Source organism: Ascaphus truei, chromosome 1 (genome assembly GCF_040206685.1).
Source record: "Ascaphus truei isolate aAscTru1 chromosome 1, aAscTru1.hap1, whole genome shotgun sequence".
Lineage (NCBI taxonomy): Eukaryota > Metazoa > Chordata > Amphibia > Anura > Ascaphidae > Ascaphus > Ascaphus truei.
Genome location: NC_134483.1, coordinates 147,352,059 through 147,368,352, shown reverse-complemented (window position 1 = coordinate 147,368,352; position 16,294 = coordinate 147,352,059). Strand labels below are relative to the sequence as shown.

The 16,294-nt window shown below is 43.6% G+C and overlaps 1 protein-coding gene across 9 annotated transcripts in view; it reads left to right on the top strand.

Annotated features, from left to right (window-relative positions):
- Window positions 1-16,294, top strand: part of LINGO2 (leucine rich repeat and Ig domain containing 2) — a 1,433,890-nt gene that overhangs the window by 1,063,622 nt on the left and 353,974 nt on the right. The window lies entirely within an intron of this gene.

Genomic DNA, 16,294 nt, shown 5'->3' with positions numbered 1-16,294 from the left:
ACTATATACATACTTTGTCTTGCCCAACTCTATGTTCAGGATATTTGGTTGTGGCCGTTTTGCCATGACCAGGTCAAGTCAGCATTTACCACCACTCACCTCATCTCAGGGACATCTCGCCACCGCCCATTTCGCAGCCAAGGGAAGGCCCTAACCTTACCCTAAAAAACACTAATCTTAACTCCTAATACAAATACTACCCCCTACCCTTAAACCTTAACCCATTACCCTAAAATTCCTTCCCATAAAACCCCTTATTCTAAGCCCTTACCCTAAACCCACTTGTTCTATGCCCCTTACTCTAATTCCCCTACCTTAAAAACCTTAACCTACGACCATATGTTGACAACCCCTATAAATGATAGTAGATCCCTTGATTAAGGTAACAATATAGTGACTAGTGCTCTCTTGGAGCTATCCCTATATTGATCTAAGATTGGTCTGAGAATGGTGAATCATTTGATTGCTAAGAGCCCTTTGTGAGGTGGAGGATCTTGGTATAATGGTAGAAGTACTGAGTTAGATATATTGCATTGCTATAGTATAGTTCCACTGAATGAATGCAGCAGAATATAGTGATCAATACTGTACAATATTGCTCGTGCAACCAGGTTAGGTATGTTGATTAAAGCCTAGCAGCTTTGAGAACCCTATCACTACATTGTCACCCTAATCCATGGATCTAATATCATTTATAATGTTCGTCACCCCTATGTTATCTGGGCTCTCATTCAGTTCCATTCATTTACTGAGCTTTTATCTTTGTGTTGTTTCACGTCTATGTATGTCCATCATAATTTTAAGTTTATTACCCTATTAAAGGTTAAGTTTTAATAATACCAACATTTCACTATTTCTGTTGTGCGGCTTTGTCTATAGGCGTTCTTTCCTTGCCTAGGCAAGTATTTGTTTACCTTAGTCTTCTCACCCCTTGCACCACTTCCCGAGCAAGATGGAGGGAGGGTTATTATACTGTACAGTCCCTACAACAAAATTATATATTCAATTTGTTTGTGGGAGAAATTCGACTTTTGAAACTCCCCAAAGATAACCAACTGTGAGCGCTGCTATAGCTAGGCAGCAGCTCTGACGAGAGGATCAGTTTCTTCCTGGTAGCCGGCTCCTGGTTCACTTCTGGTTTGACAACCATGTGGTGATCCGGGTTAGTTGGAGCAGGGGGGAGTCTGCGGATCTTGTTGAGTTGGCATCGGCGGTGTGAGGGGATTCGATCGATCAAGTGACAGAACTTAATTCTAAGTTTTTCAATTACTATGTATGTCAATAAATGTGAACTATTTCTCTGACGTCCTGTCTTCTCTGCGCGCCTTTCTTTGTTCTACGTCTATGTGTGTCCATCATTATTTTAAGTTTATTACCCTATTAAAGGTTAAGTTTTAATAATACCAACATTTCACTATTTCCGTTGTGCGGGCTTGTCTTGTTCTTTCCTTGCTTAGGCAAGTATTTGTTTACCTTAGTCTTCTCACCCCTTGCACCACTTCCCGAGCAAGACGGGAGCAAGAGCATCCATCCTCCCCTTTCCCCTTCCCTGTGTATATTTTAAGATGGCCAAGACCAAATGTCCGTTTCCATAACTCAATAAAATGACAACATGGGAGACCTGGTGGGCACTGCAGGTATTGCAATAATATAAAATTTTGTGACTATATACAACCTTGCACTTCAGCGGGAAAGCATAGCATGGCACGTTAATGAGGACAACATTTTTTGCTATATCTGTAGGCAGTTGTTCTTGAAAGCTCTACAAATTGCGTTTGTACTATCTGAGATTTCTACATATTCTAATGTATACTCGGCTGGTAGATTATGTAGGCTTAGAAGTAGATGCATATAGTTTATTGAGTGATATTTAAAGTGAATAATTACTATTATGTAAATCCTGAGGTGCAGGATTTCTGTTAGTTAATTGATATTTTTAGCTGTGTATTGTAACTACAGCATGCAGTAAAACATAACATTGCTAACTTTCAGGAAAGAGATTCAAAAGGTTCCTTATCAAGTTATCCTGGCTCCAAATCGAGAGGAAAATTACTTAAAAAAAAAAAAACCTTCAGCAAAGAAAGAAATTCATTTGAAAGCAGTTGATAAATAATCCGAACATAGTTTCTGTATACTCTGTACTATTGTGTAAAATGACAATGCTTATCAAGAATAAATGATTATTATATAGTATTAGGCCACTGTGGCAGAAACTAAACAGTTGTCAATGATATTATACTTTTATAAAAACATTATTTTGCAATTCTTCTGACTCTATAGTTGCTGTCACTGAAAACTGATTGTCAATAATTAATGTAGTGAAAGAACTCTGTAATCAGGGATCTAAATAACAGTCTGCACAGTTCTACAGGTAATTTATCCACTACGGCTGCATAAGTATTAAAATGACTGGCACATGTTAGAATAAGGTTTCGCAGGACTGCTACATACTGCCAGTTTATAACAATAGGCCAAGTAGTAAGACAGAAGAACACACCATATAAACTGCACGCAGAAAAAGTAATAATCTGAGGATGAGCCTTTATTGGGTTTTGGCTCAAACCTGGATTTGTCATTACTATAGAGTGCTCTACTGTACATGTGGCCTTTACAATCCCTTAGAGCTCATACAGTATGTAGCCTGTTTGTGTAAAAGAGTTGATGAGTTAATAAATAGCTGAGCTTTTATCTAGCGATTTTAACCCTTTGAAGGGTTGGGTTAGTTGTTTTGCAAAACAGTGATGGACTCGTTTTCATGTTGGATGCTTTCTAAATTCTAATATTATACATTTACAAAATATTCATGAGGTTTCAACAAGTCCATGGGCCAGATTTACATAAAACCATCATATTTACACACAATTAATAATTTCAGCACATCTAAAGCAGACACACATGTGGTCTTGGAAGCTCATGTAACTATGAAATACACACCTCCTTTACTAATTCACATCCTTTCTAATTATGTTGACAATACTTGCATTGATTTCTCAGATAACACACTAACTCAGCATCTGTTACTCCAATCCTATTGTGGGCATTTAATGATTTTCTTATCATGTTCTACAATAGCAGCACACACCTTATAGTATTTTAAAAACAGCAATTAACAAGCCTTTCCATGTTCTCTATAGCTTTTTATTATTAGTACATTATGGTATGTTTTGTGAATTTATACATTTTTACTTTTTTTTTTTACAGTTTCCTAAGATTAAAAAAATCACTACCAGAATATTATTATTATTGTTTATTTGTGAAGCTCCAACATATTCCGCTGCGCAGTACAATGGGGTACATAGTTAATTATATTAGAAAAACATTAAATAATTGAACGCACTTGCAATCACCTTTCTGTCTTATATCATTCAAATGGAGGTACTAGGATTTTGCATCTATACCACTTCATGAATACAACTATCAACAAAAAAAACATACTGAATCAGCACTCAAAAAATAAATACGCCAAACGTATAGACTCTTGTTTTAGTTTTGGTTCCACCAAGTTTCTTCTTTAATGTATCCACAAAAAAACCCAGCAGCAATACAAAAAGTTCAGAACACACAATCTCCTCAACACCTAGACAGCGGGCTTGAGGTGTTGAGGAGATTGTGGTGTTATCGACAGTGAGGGAGAGTGTTGAGGTAGCAGGGACAATGGAAAGGGGAAAGAATATTAATTATGTTTCAGACATGTTAAGCTTCAGGCAGCAGTGAGACATCCAGGAGGAGATTGCAGAGACAGTTGGAGATGCGCAAAAGGAGAGAAGGGGAGAGATAACGGGAAGAGAGTTAGATTTGAGTGTCATTGGCATAAAGATGATACTGAAAGTGAAAATATTTTATTAATTCACCAATAGAAGTGTTGTAGCATTTAAATAGCAGAGGGTCAAGGACAGAGCCTTGTGGGACTCCAACAGAAAGAGGGAATGAAGAGGAGGGGACATCAGAGAAGGAAACCTGAAGGAGCGGTTGGAAAGGTAGGACGTCAGCCAGAAGAAGACTGAGTCACGAAGGTCAATGGAGTGGAGAATGTTTAGCAGCAGAGAGATCAAGGAGAATTCGTAGAGATAAAAAACCCTTAGATTTAGTTGTTATATGATATTATATGATAGGTATGTGGTGGCACATATGATTAAGGTCCATATTTACTAAACGGTCGTCGTGCCTTAAGACACTTGTAATCATCCCTACTCGGCTCTAATGGAGTTTATAAAATGTGTGTGTTTGTGTGGGTGTGTGTGCGTTGGGGGCTTCTCAGTGTACATTCCTTGTTTAGGGTGATGGTTCGGGCATATTTGCTGATGGTACAGATGGGCGCTAGGAGTTTTCTAGTTTAAAATTTTATTAAACACAGCATTACAGTTACAGCTTCTTCCTCACCTGTGTATGAGCAGAGGTAAGGAGGCATAGTTCTTGGGTTTCAGGAATAGATTACAAATCAGTATAGAACATTGAGAGGCTTGTTCTTACTACACCTCATCAGTCCTCTTTTTCCAGGGTCCCAGCGGGTCCTGTCTTCCTCTATGCTCAATCCTATTACACCGCGGAAACCTGTGATGATATTTCTGGCTATCCATGTGCTCCAACACTGTGGCCTGCTGATCCTTGCACAGTGTCATTTCTAGTACTATTACCAGGGCAGCAACCCCTGCCGGGACTGGTATTTGGATAGCCGTGTGGTTGTATACAAGGCAGCCCTCCTGGGATGTCATGGTTTCACTTTAGCACTTCCTTTAGGCCTTACTCACTATAGCTGTTTTCCCTTCTGTTTCAGCTCCCTACTCTCCTGGTCTCGCTGTAGGGACAATCAATATACTAGTACAGCTCCCTTACTAAAGGGCCCCACTGCCTGCATACTTCTCTGCACTGTGATAGGTCCATTACTAAAGGGCCTGGCTACATATACAGGGGTTGCTCCCTTACCAAAGGGCCCTGCTACCTGGGGACACTTTCCCTGTTCTACAAAACAACAACAGTGACTCTGTCTAACTGTAAATACTCACTGTTTAGGTAATTTATGGGACCTCTACTGAGCATTTCTCTGTCTCTCACATTCCTCCTGGAATCCTCCAGCTTTGGTCTTTTATGACACACCTCTCAAATCCCTGTCTCTGGGTAAGCAAAGTGGCGGAGCTAAGCTCCTGGCCGGTAATTGGCAGGTGACTATCACAAAGGTAACTGTTTGGGATATCCTCCTTTAACCCTTTATAGTAACCCCAATAGGGAGGGGGGTTACACACTTAAATGCCCTGCAAGGCATTTTACACCCATTTTCTTGAATGTATTGTAAGGTGTCTTCCAGCACCGAAGGGTGTCTTATGGCTAGGGTTACCAGATGTCCCAATTTTTTGGGCTCTATCCCAACTTTTTGGGGGCTGTCTTGATTTTTTAGCCCATTTGCCGACTGCTCGTGTGCATGCGTGATTGGCATTTGCCGACCGCGCATGAACAATCGGCGTTTGCCGGTCGCTCATGTGCATGTGTGATCAGCAAGCTTTGATTACGCATGCGCATGAGTGACCGGCATGTGCCAATCATGCATGCACACAAGCAACGGGCAAGTTCTGATCGCGCATGCGCTGTGGGTAAATACCGATCGTGCATGCACAGTCTGCAAACGCCGAATGCACATGCGTGACATCTGTCCCTGTTTTTGCCGGGACAAATCTGGTCACCATACTTATGGCTTTATTTATTTATAAAATGTTTAACCAGAAAATAATATATTGAGAGTTACCTCTCTTTTTCAAGCATGTCCTGGGGACTTACTGTAGTAAATATGGCCCACAAGGCTTTCTTTGTGATTTCAAAAGGGAACTGAAAATATAATACCGGTAATACAAATATTTGGAATAATGTATCAATACAAAGAAATTAATTTTTTTAGTTACTCACTTATAATTTTAAATGAAAGACAATCTCAAACATTTGCAGAAATATGTTAGCCAGAATATAGTATACAGGAGGATTTAGAAAATAAGCATATATGGGTCATGTCTATTACTTTTATGAGTAGAAACAGCAGCCATTTTGCAAATTCTTGAATTCAATGAGTTGACAAGCAGATATCTTTGGAGTACTTGATGTACATTTTGAATACACACACAAAGGATAAACATTTTTGTAATCAATTGCCTTATGTTGATATCAGGTAAAACAGTGTCAAATGTGCAATTCAAATAAAAAAAGACAAGACACCTTTCAGTTCATCAACAATTACCTTAACAACAACACACCAGATACCTAGGAGCCAATCTCAACAGATGTTCCACTAATAAAACATTAAATACAACTCAGTATTACAGTAGTATTACTTCAAAGAATAAATACTTAGGGCATCATAGATATGCTAAATACCAGAAAGCAAATGAAGTCGTTAGAGTTCTGCAATATGTTACTGACTCTTATGCCATTGAAAGCATAACAACTGTGTGATTACTATTTCATTCACAAGAACTTTTATGGCATTGTTCATTTGAAATGAGCATCACTTATGCTACTGTAGTAGCAGTATAAGATTCAGTGGAATATCCCTTTTTGAAGTAAAGATGATGCCATTAAAATGTTTTTTTTCCTGATCCAGAACTCCCAAATCTCACTTGACAGCTGAGTCATTGAATGTAGTTTCTTCACTTTTTGTATTAATTGTATTAGGTGAAAAATAATCCGGACATATTTAAAAAAACAAACATTTTTTTTTTTAGTGGCTCAAAATGTCCGAAACAAGGACACTCTCTTAGACTTATGTCTACAGTCTGCGCTAATAAACTCATATGAATCCACGTAGAATAACATCATGTTCAAAAACCCTCCACAATGACGCATGAAGTAGAAAGTGAGTCTGCCCTTTTAAAGATGAACTGAAGTTTATTGATCTTCCAAACAGAGGTGAGAAATTAGTCACCAGAGGCCTTTGTTAGTGTCCTATGAGAAATTCCCTCCCTTGCTTTCATCTCTGCTTTCAAAATTGCCTATATACTTCAATTTGTTAAAAGCATTCCTAGTTTATGGTGGTCTCAATAGAATCAGAATCACACAGCCCCGTGTCCTCATAACTGCATGCAGACTGTGAAAGAGATCTTAAAGGTGCATGCAAACACATACCCATTTCCCCCCCCCCCCCCAATTCTTAATATATCTTCTTTTCTATTCGTTGTGTATCTCTGCATACAGTACTTTCAATGAATTATTCAAAAGTGACAACTGCTTTACAGTAAATGTATATACAGTGTGTATCTTTATTTATATAGCCCCATCCATAAACATAGTGCTTCACAGCAGTAATACACGTGACATCATAGGAATAAATGCTTAATTCCTAAAAGTAGACATTAGGAAAAGGACTCCCTGCCCCAAAGAGCATACAATATAAATGTTATTTAAGATAATCATAACCACTGGGACTTTAGGTAAATCTAAGGAATTCTACTTTTATTCTATTGTACTGTACTTGCATTGTACATTTTTGACCACATTCCAAATGAAATGTGTATTGGTTTCTACTGTATGTCATGTATTCTGTTTAGTGGGGGAATCTGCAAGGGGGGATTTGGGGATATGAGCAGGGGGCGAAGGGGATGATGGGGGATATGCAGTGGGGATGCAGGGGATGATGGTAGAATATGTAGAGAATGTGCTTGGATAAGGTTGCCAGACGACCCGTATATACGGGATTGTCCCCTTATTTCAATGAATCATCCATTGTCCCTGAAATGTCTGTCAGGATGCATAATTGCCTTGAGGGGGGGGGGGCATGAGGAGGAGCAGGGGCTGTGAGGATGAGGGGGGGCTGTGAGGAGGACAAGGGGGAGCTGTGAGGAGGAGGGACTGTGAGGAGGAGGGGGGGGGCTGTGAGGAGGACCAGGGGGAGCTGTGAGGAGGAGGAGGGGCTGTGAGGAGGACCAGGGGGAGCTGTGAGGAGGAGGAGGGGCTGTGAGGAGGAGGGGGGGGGGCTGCGTGGAGGAGCAGCTGTGAGGAGGGGGACTGTGAGGAGGACCAGGGGGAGCTGTGAGGAGGAGCAGGGGCTGTGAGGAGGAGGAGGAGGCAGATGTGAGGAGGAGGAACAGTGTGGATGTGAGGAAAAGGGGGTCTGAGAAATGGAGGTGAGGCGAGATTAAGGAGGGAGAGGGGAGAGAAAGAGATGGGGAGGGAGAGATGGATGGAGGGGGAGGCGAGAAGGGGTTGGAGAGAAGCGGTGTGTTTTTGTCATGGAAACATATAGAAAATGTCTCAATTTAAATGTAATTTTCCTACTGGATTTTGGCGTCCTGTATTTAAAAAACTAAAATGTGGCAACCCTGTGCATCGAATGTGCAGAGAAGCGCAAAGTGCAGTTTACTGATCCAGGTTGGAGCCTGCCATTTGTGGAGGCAGGGCATGCATGTCCTGTAGGGAATCTGATGATCCGGGAGTGAGCCTAATGGGCAGGGTGAGCTGGGAATTGGAAGGGGGGGGGAGGGAGAGAGAGAGTCTGCAGTGGGGATATGCAGTGCAGTAAATGAAAGCAAGGTATTACCTCTGAGCCTGAACTTTCAGCCTCGGGCTCGAGAACTCGAGTCAAAGCCGCTGCTCAGATCATTCTGATCTGTAGACGTTTAGCGTTGTGGGGGAGCCAAGGGAACTTGCCCATCTCTACTTTTAACCCTCTTGTTCTCAAAGGGGACAAAATACACAATTTCTTGGCTATGTTGCAGCTGCTCTTTAGTGGCTAATAGGCTACTAAAAGATGACACTTTTTTGCAATTTTCTTTCAGCCACACATTATATACTGTAAGTTCGGGTGACAAAAACTTTCAACCGTACAGTGTACCGCAAATATAAATATCACTCGTGAGCACATTCACATATCTCAGAGAGGTTTGCAATCCTGCTTTGCCCAATTATCTTCTAGCATACAATGGTTCTACTGCAGCCAGGGATTCTGGGAAATAACATGTAAATGAGCACACAGCGCCACTATTTATTTGACGTCCATTTTAACATGGACCCTAAGAATATGCCGGCCGTATTACACAGGTTTGCAGCAGGTTTACTCACCTGTTTCGATCTTTTGGATCGCAGCTGTTTCGATCTTTTGGATCTCTTCAGTGTCAGGCTGTTATAACGACTTTACAATGTGAAGGTGGAATAGGTTTCAACCACACATCGTATAAGCTATAGTGGGTTAAAAAAAAGTGACAAACACCTTCCATTGTACAGTGTACAGAAAATAAAAATGTCACTTTCAAGCACATTGACATGTCTCAAACAGGTCTACAACCCTGCAAATAGCATAAGTTTAACTTGAACTGCCCACTGCAATGAAAAGGAATTTGTCATTACTAGGCAATCTTGGTTTAATTGCCACATCATATTATGTTTGCCGTACCCTATTGATATTAACACTGTACTTTGTGTCACAAACGGATGGTACATTTTATGAATGGTATGTGACAAAAACATATATCCCTGGTGTAAAACAACATGCACCCACAAAAAAAAAATCCCATTTAATAGCAGTAATAATGTCAGTGCATGTGGGTGAATGAATAAAATACAGATGAATAAAAAGTGTCTGCAAAGATGTTCTGTGTTGTAGTTCACAGCTTTTTATCTTGCTGTAGGAATCTTATTTCTTTCAATCTTTCACTAACAAGACTTCATGTGAAATGGATGTTAGTCTCAGAAGGCTGCTGCTAAAAAGGAAAAAAAAAGGAACGATTCCAGGAAGATGCTTCTAATGAAGCATAAGAAGCACGTTAGAAGTTGTGCCTCACATTAGGGAAGAGAAATCGCTGCTGACACGATTCTGAGATGCATTTATTTTAAACAAAAAGGTGAGAATAGAAATTTTCAAATGTCTCCTTAGATATTGCAAGGGTGACTTTGAAGGTCTTTCTGTCAGTGATTTGTAGAGATAGAACATATGCAAGTATTTATGCAAAGAATCTGTCCAAATGTATGAACTACTGCATGAACAACAATCCAATGTTGCAGTGTTTTACATCAATTAAATAGAAATAACCGTATTAGTCCAGTTGCGATAGTGCAGAGTAAATGGGTACTTTAGTATCAGGCGATACATTTTTTATTTGGACTAATAGTTGATATTATAAGCGTAGCCTAGCTGGTCTAGACTGCCCCTCTGCCTCCTGTCGTAGAAGCCCTGATAGACCTGCAGGCTGTGACAGTTTAATCCTGGGACTTTGACCCCCCTCAGGCTGCTCTCTGATTGATAGGAGAGGCGGTGTCCTAGTGCCTGTGTGTGGCCAATCGTAGTAAAGACACTATGCCCTCCCCCCCTGTGAGTCTCTCCCATCAGGGATGAGCATGCCCCCAGCCCCTTAGGGGGCTGGGAGAACATCTAAATTCTACCTAGGCATCATCAGTATCAGAGGTCCCGCACCATCCAGAGTCTAGGGACCTTTCTATTCATCTGCACCTCTGTATATACCATCACAAGTGACTGCACAAATAAAGCATCCATTTTATATACCCCTGTCTGGGTATCAGTCATTTGGGCAGGGTGTATGAATGAATTATGTTCCAGTAGGGACTGTCTCCAAGAAATCCTGGAGCTACTGGAACTGGAGGCGCTGACACCTTGAAGAACGACGAAAAGCCTGTCCTGGTCTCCTCAACATCGCAGACAAACTCAGCTCTCCTGACCCTCACAGGTATGACAGCATCATAATACTGTACCTTGTAACAGCCATAACATCTCCCCGAGAGGAGGGGAAACAGTGACACAATTGAAGGCGCGGCTGAGATCAGGACAGGCTTTCAGGGTATAGTCACAGTAGCAATGCAGCCAGTAGACTTCTGCTTTGGCAGATGCAGAAACAAAAGAGGCCGGGGCCAGAGCCCCTGATGGCATAATACCAGGGATCCTTGTCAAACCACACTTCAGTTCATTGTACCTGAAGGCCCGGGGCGAACCTCACCACGCACTGTGGGGAGCACCTGGGTATGTAGCACATAGACTGTGTGGGAAAGGGGTGGTTTCTCCCTGAAATAAGCAGGGAGAGAGAGGACTGCCTGAACCCTTCCTTAAAGACTATGTTGGGGCGTACCCTGAGGTCATGTTTCCAGGGAGCGTGCTAACCCTTCACTGCAGCTCAAGACATGGCCACGGGTAAACCTCACCATGCATTGTGGGGAGCCCCTGGATACCTAGCATATAGACTGTGCAAGTGGGGCGTACCCTGAGGGTATGATACTAGGGAGCATGTACCCATATCTGAGAGGCACATATACTATGCTAGTTGGGGCGTCCCCTGAGGGTATGATACCGGGAAGTGTGTAGCCTTCTTCCGTGGGCCAGGGTCTCCACAGTGTACCGTGGGAAACCCTAGGTACCATAATTGCAGAAACCGTGCTTTTGGCGGCTTCCAGTTGGAAACTTATCCTGGGAGAGTGTATCCCAACTTTTGCTATCAAATTTTCAGGACTGTGCTGTGGACTTTGACATCTGGTACTGCAGTATTGACTGATCTAAAATGGCGGCCACCGTGTGGTTGCCTGTACAAGTGTTCTAAACTGGCGGACGCCGCATGTCTGCCTGCTCCCCTGCTCCAAAATGGAGCTCCCGCCAAGAAAAATGGGGCCGCATGGGAAGCTCTACCAAAGTTGCAAGCTTTTGCGAAAGTAAGTTGCATACTTTCGGCTTCAAGCACTGGCACCGCCCAATCAAACTACTGGCTCAGCTGGAGCCATGTCCCTCCTCCAACCCACACAGCCCTGCCTCTGAATTCCTCCCAGGGGAGGGGCTATTAACTACCAGCCAACCACAGTCTGTCTTGTGCTGGGAGGAGTTCTCAAAGTACTGTCTTTGTTTCATTCGCCTTGGAGCTGAGCAACGGTGAGGAGCAACAATACAGCATCTGCTAAAACTACCTCAATGGCATCCAGCAATCCATCTGATGACTTGGAGGTCACAAATTATAACCTCCCCGGCGATTACCTGGTTGTCCGTGTGAATAAATACTTGTGAGAGAAAGGGACCCCAATGGAGAGCACTCAAGCAGATGCACAGAGTACACTAAACAAAGGATATGTGTATATGTTGATAAGTAATATGTACACGATAAAAACCATTTATTAGAGTCTTAACTCAATATTAAAATATATATATATACCACATATATATACCACTCACCTTGATAGCCACAAGTGGCTGTACCTGTGACCAAGTACTTATGGACACAGTCTCCAGGAGGCATTGATTACATCTGGCTCTACCCTGCACATATCATCAAGGGCAGTAGCCGACACTATACACTTGAGACCTGGTATTTTTTAGTTTCGCTGTGCTTTTTTGGCTCTATTGAGTCTCATTTATTTGGGCACCTAGCGTCCTACTATATTTTAATATTGAGTTAAGACTCTAATAAATGGTTTTTATCGTGTACATATTACTTATCAACATATACACATATCCTTTGTTTAGTGTACTCTGTGCATCTGCTTGAGTGCTCTCCATTGGGGTCCCTTTCTCTCACAAGTATTAGTTCATATTTACCCCAGATAGAAGCACCACAGAACCTATTCTCAGCTGTTGCGAGGGTACCTTCTTTCCCTTCCCCCACCCCCAGCTTTACCCTAGTATTGTCCGTGTGAATAATCAGATCCACCTGCGGTGTATCTGCCCACACTGCCGGCAACCCAGAGGCACTGTCGGCCTTGGTGCGCGGTGCTTGCACTGTGGCATCTTCTACTTGTGGCCTGCCAGATTTGGACCTGAGGAGCTGCTCATGTCGCATTCTAGAGCCTCCACACCAACCGGTGTGGCTCCAGCTATCATCTTTGCTACGGACGACGTGAGTTTGTGTGCCCTTATTATCACGCCCGGATGCCCAAGTGGTCCGGTGCCAACACCCACTGCCTCTGTGGGATCTACCACTGCTGAGCCTGCTGTGGGCCCATGCGCCCAAGTACCGTCGGTCCAAGACTGTGATCTGTGCCTATCCATGTTCCGGAGGGTGAGTGGACTGCCCCTTGGGTGTTGGAAGTGAGTCCCCAGGTGACCGAAGTGCCAGGGAGCTCCATAAGTATGGGCGACTGACTCGCCCCGGCATTGTGTCCTAGCGGAGTTGTCTCCATCCGTTGCTGTCCATGATGACATCTACTGGGCGTAACCTGAGGAGAAGTGCCCATCTACCACTTACCGTGTCCAGAGAAGCACCGGTCCAGAAGCATCCATCTGAGAGGCTGTGGAGGTTCCGGATTAACAGAGGAGCTCTGTGATCCCGGATGACGTCAGCGCTGTTCCGGACCTGCCTGTGGAGGAATTCAGGGATGTCGCCTACCTGCAATCTGGTGAGGTTCCCGCTCTGTCCACTTTGCAGGGTCCCGTTGCAGCCTACCTGGAGGAGGCGCTGGGTGTGGCCTTGTCCGGTGCTCCGGATGTGACGTCATCACCGCCACTGGAATTGAGCCTGCCTGGTGATCTCGCGAGACTGTTGATGGCAGATGACATCACCAAGAGGGAGTCCTAAGAATTTACTGAGCCGACTGCACCACCGCTAGAGTCAACAGGGGTGAGTGTGAGTCAAATCTCCCCACGTGCTACTTGCAATGTGGCTAACTGTACAGGAGAGAGTCACCATGCCCCTGAGTCCCTGCTTGTGTCACCTCCCTTGGGCAAAGGAAAGCCCCGACCAATTCTGTCACTGCCCCATCCTCGACGGTTGGCTCAGTGAGGGTGAGCTACATAGACCCTGCTTTCCCCCCCCTTTGTGTTAACAAAGATTTCTTATGATGTGGGGAATTGGTTGTTTGGGGGTGGTAGTTCTGAAGAATCTGAGGGTGAGATACCTGCATCTAGTCGCATTAAAAGACCCTCATCTAGAGGATCGTTTAGGTCCTATAGGCACTCATCCAGTCTACATCCCAGCAATCTGACACCTCCCGGGTGTCTTCTCAGGCATGCACCCAACCTTTTAGCCCTAGACTGAGTCTTTGTCCAGGAAACTCCTTAAGTGGTGGGAGCCTATGTTTCAGGGCAATGCCCCTGATATGAAACAAACCAGGTTTATTTTGGTTAGTGGCCCGATAGTGGATCACTGGTGGGAGGAATGTAATTTCTCACCAGAGGAATTAGCCGAGGCTCTCCGTAAGCGGGAAGGGGAAATTAATCTTGGAATAAGAATACCTAAGGGCCCCTCTATATTAAATCTAGAGGTGGACCCTAATGACCCAGGGTTTTGGGTACTACTGCACCGACACACTTTATCCGAGCAAATACCCGGTATGTACCTGGCAGATACCTGGAATGCGCCGCTCCTCACCTCTGACAAGCCCCGTTGCATTTGCCTTCCCAGCCTGGGTTCATGCCTGGCTGATGGGTGGCTGATCTGTTAAATGATAATGATTAGGATTTAATAGGCTGCAATGCTTCGCGTGTCTACCAGATGGCATAAATTCATGAATTGTAATGCAGTATATATATATATACTGTGCAGTATTGCAGCCAGCTGGAATAAAATGCTTCAATCCCGGCTTGGAAAATAACTCAATGCACTCGGGCAGAAAACAGTCACAAACCTCAATACACCCGGGTATACCCGAATTCGTGGGACTAGCCGAGCTCGAATAAAGTGTGTCGCCAGTGTACCTGGCCAGGGTACTGGTCGTAAAGTACTCAGGCTTAGCCAAGCTATCTGGGCAGTAAAAGAAATAGATACCGTCAGACTCATGGCTATAATTTCCGTATGTGCCAGAGACTGTTATGCAGGAAATAGATGATCAGCAGCATGAGTGGCTTAAGCTGCCTGTTACTGATTATCGGTACTCTAAAACCAATTATCAAGAATTTGTCACTGAATCCACTATATGTTCCATCATGCAGGAGTGGCTGTTAGGGACATGTATATTCAAAGATCGGGTGGAAGTATGTCAGGAAGCTGGTGCTCCAAAGATTCTCAGGGACGGGCGCTCAAAAATCCTGATCCTAAATACTATAAGTAGTTTCCCCATACTCTCCAGGTTGGAAGAGTTATCGTTCAACGCTGTCACCAGTGGGTGAGATGGGTATGGTTATGTGTACCATTAATGCTATGTAACCTGTCTTTGTTTTGCAGGCTCTATATGATGGATGGGGCAATCATGGTTCCAGGGAGGGCATGGAATTACCACCAAGGGGAGAGTGTAGCCTAGATGGTCTAGACTGCCCCTCTCCCTCCTGTCGTAGAAGCCCTGATAGACCTGCAGGCTGTGACAGGTTAATTCTGGGGCTTTGACCCCCCTCAGGCTGCTCTCTGATTGATACAGTTGGAGAGACAGTGTCATAGTGGCTGTGTGCAGCCAATCATGGTACAGACTCTATGCCCTCCCCTCCTTGATGTCAGGGAGGAGTGCCAAAGTTAGTAGGCAGTTCTAGTCTGGAGGTTGGAGAGACGGAAGGGCTGTGAGTCTCTCCCAACAGGGATGAGACCATCCAAATTCTACCTAGGCCTCATCACTATCAGATATCCCGCACCATCCAGAGTCTGGGGACCTTTCTATTCTACAGCACCGCTGTATATACCATCACACGTGACTGCACAAATAAAGCATCCATTTTATATACCCCTGCCTGGGTATCAGTCATTTGGGCAGGGAGTATGAATGAATTATGCTCCAGTGGGGACTGTCACCAAGAAATCCTGGAGCTACTGGAACTGGAGGCGCTGACACCTTGAAGAACTTCCAAAAGCCTGTCTTGGTCTCCTCAACATCGCAGACAAACTCAGCTCTCCTGGCCCCCACAGGTATGTCAGCATCACAGTACCTTGTAGCAGCCATAGCATCTCCCAGAGAGGGGGGAGACAGTGCTTCATAAGACAAGCTTTCAAGAGTTCCCTCTCTTCCACAGGTCGACAATACTGATTTACAGAGCTTCCATGAGCTTAATATAGATGTAAAAAATCTAAGACAAGAGATGTGGAGAATTCATTGCAAAGGGGATAGTAAATAAACAGACAGGGCAATAAATGGGTGAAAGGGTTACAGAGAGATATGGAGAGCATGTAGCTCCATATGTTTTACATGAAAGATAAGTCATCTTATAACATTAAATATGCAGTCTATCCAATACAATTCAGAAAAACACCAGAATACAAGGCATATCTAAAACATATTCAGAATTTGTCATGTCTCCTAACAAATTATATAGCATTCCTTTTGTATTTGAGCAGCAAAACTATATAACAGATAATGTTATAGGATGGAGGCACTGTGCTGACAGAAGAACCATCATGGAGAGCCTGTCCTGATGCCTCCCCATACCATCATGGAGCTCTCGGGCATTCTGTTCCACCAAACAGGTATGAACCCC